The sequence below is a fragment of the Apium graveolens genome, chromosome 6 (genome assembly GCF_009905375.1).
Source record: "Apium graveolens cultivar Ventura chromosome 6, ASM990537v1, whole genome shotgun sequence".
Lineage (NCBI taxonomy): Eukaryota > Viridiplantae > Streptophyta > Magnoliopsida > Apiales > Apiaceae > Apium > Apium graveolens.
In genome coordinates this window covers 121,579,873-121,585,872 of record NC_133652.1, presented here as the reverse complement: position 1 = coordinate 121,585,872, position 6,000 = coordinate 121,579,873, and positions in this window count along the sequence as shown.

Genomic DNA, 6,000 nt, shown 5'->3' with positions numbered 1-6,000 from the left:
CATTTATTCATTCTTGTCAGGATCCCCCATGGGATCCTCCTCAGCAACAATCCCTTCTAGGACAACATCCTTAACCGCTACATCCTCAATATGAACATCATCCGGTCCCTCGTTAGGACGCTCTATCGGATCCATAACCTGATCTCCAATAAGTAATAAAACATCATCGCATTGTTGCTCCTCAACCTCAGGGTTCGGAGTCCCGCTACCATATACGATAACGAACTACGCTTCTATCACGATATTTATAAGGGTTCCCGTAAGGGTTTTAACTGTCAGTACTCCGTTAGGTAGTTCGACTATGAACTTGGCAAGAGTTCTTATTATCTTAGTGAACTTATTATTTTAACGTCATATCATCTCTGAGGTTTATAACGCTTAGCTCTGATACCATTTCTGTAACACCCCCAAATCCGGGGTCGGGGATCCGGGTTGTCACGATTTCCATTTCCCTTAATAACACCTAATTATTAATAAACAATCATCTACTGCGTACTGTGACGCCACAATATACACACACACCACAAGTTATAGTCTCAGAGATGAATACCAAAAATAACACAAGTCATTTTATTCCACAATTATAAGTCATTACACCTCAAAAGGGTTTCTGAATAAATTTACATATTATTTGCCATTATTACAATTCATAAATGTACATAAGTCTGGTACAACAAAAGTTGAAAGCCTAGCCTATTGGTAGTTCCTACCTCAGCTACAACGGCATCAACGCCTACAGGAAACTGCGGAATGTTTCCTAACCGCTTACGAATTGGGAGCTTGATCTTGTTCATCTAGTCTATCTGTTGTTGTGTGAGGAAAGAAGAAAGCAAGGGTGAGCAACAAGCCCACCGAAATAATATGTATTATAATTAACAATATATGAGCATTCGCATACTACTCATGAAAGTCTTGGTCAAGAAGAAATGAACCAAGTTTGATATCTTATCGCGACCAAGTCGCAAAATATTAAGTATATATGTATATATACTTTTCAAAATCTTGGAAGTCCTCTTCCATGCATAATATACACAGAGTTCCAGTTTATAACTGTATAAAAATATCGTTGCAAGGTGATCTCATATATCTAACCTTTTCTCAACGTTTTTATGAAAATCTTTGTCATGCATAAGATAATAATTAACCAGATATAAGTTGAAAAGATGAAGTTACAAGATACTCCAATATACTTATATCTTTTCCGAATACTACTTGAACTACCACCGTTCAAGGTATAATCAGTTTCAAAAGTTCATCACATAGATGAGACTACAAGATAAGACTTGAATAGATTCAATCTTTGAAATATTATTGAATGAAATGAAGTTATGAGATACTTCATTAAGTCCAGATATATATATATATATATCCATATATATCTCTCATACATTTCCTGAAAACCTCTGTCATGTAAAGTATGAAGAGAGTTGCAATATCCAATGAATTTGGAAAGAAAAGAATTTTGGCATAAACCCGATATCTTGCTGATCAGGCAAAGATACCAATAAGTAACCTTTTCTACTAGTAGATGGATGAATCCCCCACCGGTCATCACCCTGGCCTTATTAGGACCTTGTGCTGGACTGCCACCCGGCCTCTTACGCGTTGATGGGCTGCCACCTAGCCACTTACACTTTGATAGACCGTAACCCGGCCTGTCGCTTATGCCGACTCAATTAGATGGACTTACTTCCCGAACGTTGGGTAAGTAATCAATTCATTTATTAAAACAGCAACCTTGTTGCGAATATAAAATACACCACAGAGCCGGATCCCTCAGGTTTTGAGCGAGTATTTAAATTCCCTTCGAAAGGAGGATCTTAAATATAAAAAAAATGAGTTTTGGGATCCGCCCTAACTTTTAAAAATCATTTTGAAGACTCGAAAACATTTTTAAGAATGTTTGGAGTAATGCTGATTTAATAAAATAAATCAGTCCCAATATATTAGAAAATATCGGAATATTATTATTTAAATAATATTCCCATAAAGAATAATATTTATAAAAATAATTGAAGTAGAAGTTTTAAAACTCATACTAGAAATGAATATTAAATAACCAAAGATATACTTATACGAAAGTACGATCTTTATTTGAATAATCGAAAATAAGTTTGATTATCGAAACATTATTCTTTAATAAAATAACGAATATTATTTAGTAAATAAGCGGAGTCATAAGTCCTCGAACGAATATTCAAAATAATATTCATTAAATAGAATAAACAGAGTCATAAGTCCTCGAATGAATATTCAAGATAATATTCCTTAAATAAAATAAATCGAGTCATAAGTCCTCGAATGAATATCCAAAGTAATATTCATTAATAAAAATAAAGTTATCGAATAAACCTTATTCGATTAATAGTTTTGGAAACTATATCTATCTATATATATATAAATATATATATAATATACTCGGGAACATCGACTCCCGGTTTTAGAAAATGTTCGCCTTTGGGTCCCCTATACTAAGGGTATACGCAACTACTGCTTATCTCTAGCATAGGTATTATGCAATTATAAGTATTGGAATCAACAATTATATATCAATATTATGAAACAGGCATGCATATAAACCATATCGACATGCTCCAATATATCGCAAGATTTTGCTAATAACAATCATGCATCTATCACAAGATAATGCATATACATATATACATCACAACAACAGTATAACGGGTAGAAAACTTGCCTGAGCGACTGGGGGTGGTGAAAGGCTTGGGATGAGTCTGGTAACCTATGAACAATATATAAGTTGGAATTAAACCAAAGTCGCTTAAGAATCTATACTTTAACCAATTAGACCCTAACGTTCGCTTTTGCGCTTAACGATTCACTTAAGTCGCTCGAGTACCCTCGGCTCCACCATTTTTAATAAATTAACCATTAAGAATTTTAAGGCGATTCTTTCACGAGTACCCTACCAACTGCCTAATCCACTTTACATAATTGTTTCATACTCCAATTAGTCATTTAAGGGTCTTAACCAAGGTTTCAAAGTAAGGCGAGGGGTAATGGTTCGTTCGCGAAATGCCGTTACTTAAAACGGTCGTTTCTCCTAAACCGTACATCGGATTCAAGCGAACCACATATCAAAACGAAGCTCGTAACATGAACTATCTAAACATAGTAATGGTAAGTTCATGGAAGTGAGTGTTCGGGTGCAAAAGTTAAGCACAAAACAGTTTATGGAAAATTGGGCATTACGACGGCTATAACTTAGAAATTCCCAAATTTTTACCAAATCAATTCAACATCAAACCACCACCAATCAACACCATTCCACCATCATTCAACCACAATACAAGATCACTTAACTATAACTCAAGATCTCAACTTATTCATCTAAACCAAGTCAAAATGTGACAAAGAACATCAAATCCAACAAGTATCACTCCTAACTCCAAAATCAACAAAACCACTTACTAAACAAAGCTCTAAACATGAGTACACACCCATTACACTAACCCATCATCTAAACATTATGAAATCCAAACCAACAAAACTTAAGACTAAGGGTTTGAGAAGTTATACCTTCCTTGGAGAGTGGAGAATCACTTAGGAAGCCTTAAATAACCACTAACTATCTCTACTAAGCTTGGATCTTGAAGAAAACGTAAGAAAACACAAAGTTAGTTTCTTGAAAACACTATTCACCAAGAACTTTGATGAATTGATTAGCTATTTTAAACATGGAATCTTGAGCTTAAACTTATGGTTCATCTAAGTTATGAATTATGGAAGCTAAAGAAACAAACCTCTTGAATTATGATTAAGTGGAGCTTGGGTTTTGGAATTTTCTTCCTTGCTTTTCTTCAAAAAGCCGAGGCAAAAAGATGGGGGAAGAAGAAAATGTGTTTGTTTGGGTTGCTTTTGATTTTTGTGATTAATTGAATTGTTACCATGGTAAATTTTGTGTAGTTTATAATCAACCAACACTTCCTTCCCTTTTTGGTCATGCTTATGTCATCCTCCTATTTCATCTTCCCACACTTGTCCTCTTTTTGTTGGTTTGATGACATCATCATCACTAACCTCTTTGATTAACTCCTAATTACTTGGCTAATGACCGCTAATCTGTTATACGGTTCGCTTAACTTTCGTTCTCGTTTATCGTTCGAGGGATCATACCCGGGATCTTATTACTTGGGTTTCCTTAACCTTTCTCAATACATTATATTCCTTTTATGATCCTCTCTTATACTCCTTGAATTTAAATCTTTTTTATCCTGTTACCATATACTCAATTCTTTCGGTATCTGGTGGATTTTCGGGAAAAATCAAAGTGTTCGAATTTGGATTCTGACGATCTTTACATACACTTATATACCATATAGAGTACTAATAAGATCTCAGAATAACAATAAAAGAACCTCTACAAAGTGTGGCATGAAAAGTTTTCTTATTCAGCATAATCAGCAAAATCACTATTCATAAGGGTTACAAAAAGTCCAAATTTTTTGGGGTTATTACATTTAGCACTTGTTGAGCATTTGGCTCACTCCTTGCTTTAACCCTGATATTACAGCTAGCAGCTATGGTTAGATTCAAGAAGACAACACGTAAGACTTGTGACGCCGATGCGTATGTCCGAGCTTAGGTAGAATAAGAGATAGTTTTGTGTGAGGACTCGATATTAAAATCAGTTGTAATAGATGGTAGTGTTGGGCTGTTCCAAACCCTAAACTGTAAGATCTTGGATTCAGTTATATTTACTTTCTTTTAAATATTGTAATAGTTATATATTTTGTTTGTTAAGTTGGGGGTGTGACAGGTTTTGGTATCAGAGCTACGGTATAGAGTCCCTGGACAGCCCAAATAGGTTATAGGACATATGTATAGGTTATAGATAATATGCGAGAGAGTAGGTTAAGTAAATTTATTATTAATACTCCTCTTATTGGTTTGTCAGCAAAGGGCGCATTCCTCGTCATCCTCTGGGTCGGACGACACTATTGCTTTCTCCGTGTATGCTGAGTTGAGGCGCGAGTTTGACATGCTTCAGGGAAAGTACGACCGAATGATAGATCGACTGAAGAACGTGTATCCGGACAGCCGAAACTATGAAGGGAAGCCTAAAGAGCAGATGACTGCGAGACTTGAGACTTTGGTTCAGTACGTCAACACTAAGCTTGAGGAAATGCCATTATACCGAGACCGTACCAGCGAGTATATCATCCAGATGGTGGCGAATGAGCTCCAGAGCATTGTGAAGACGCTTCGAGAGGAGAAGACTACCAAGCCCCGTTCTGATGGAGTGGAGCCTTAGTTCTTTCCATTATCTACCTTTCATGTTGTTGTATTATCGGACTTCATAGAATTCCCAGTCGTTTCCTTTAAATAAATATGTTATTCCTAGAATCAGACTTTATCCTGATCTTGATGTATTGAGTCCTCTAGATTTCAATTATTATGCACTATCGTTCCATTTGCTCTTAACTGTTATTTTACGCCTTTATATGCATCACCATATCTATTTAATTTGAAACTTGACCTTATATGTAAATAAGAATGCCATGCGATACCCTCGAATTATTTCATCATTCATACCTGTTTTGATATAACTCTTATTTCAGGATCATGCCACCCAAAAAGAAGAACCCAACAACCACATCCACCACAGATCCAAATATTCTTCGATTACTGGAAACCTTGCAACATCAAACCAACGCTATAGCTCAACAACAACTAACTCTTCAACAACAATTCGAAAACCAAGATAACCGTGAACCACACCAACCACCTGATCCACCAGTACCACCTCGACAAGTTATCACTTTCAAGGCTTTTCAGAATGTGAATCCACCTGCATTTCATGATACCACTGATCCAATAATAGCTAACACATGGATTAAGGAAATGGAAAGGGCTTTTGAGTTGGTACAGTTAGGAGACGATCAGAAGATACCATATGCTACTTACTTCTTGAAGGGCGAAGTCATCTATTGGTGGGAATCAGTAAAAGCCATGGAAGTAAATCATCAAGTTTCTTGG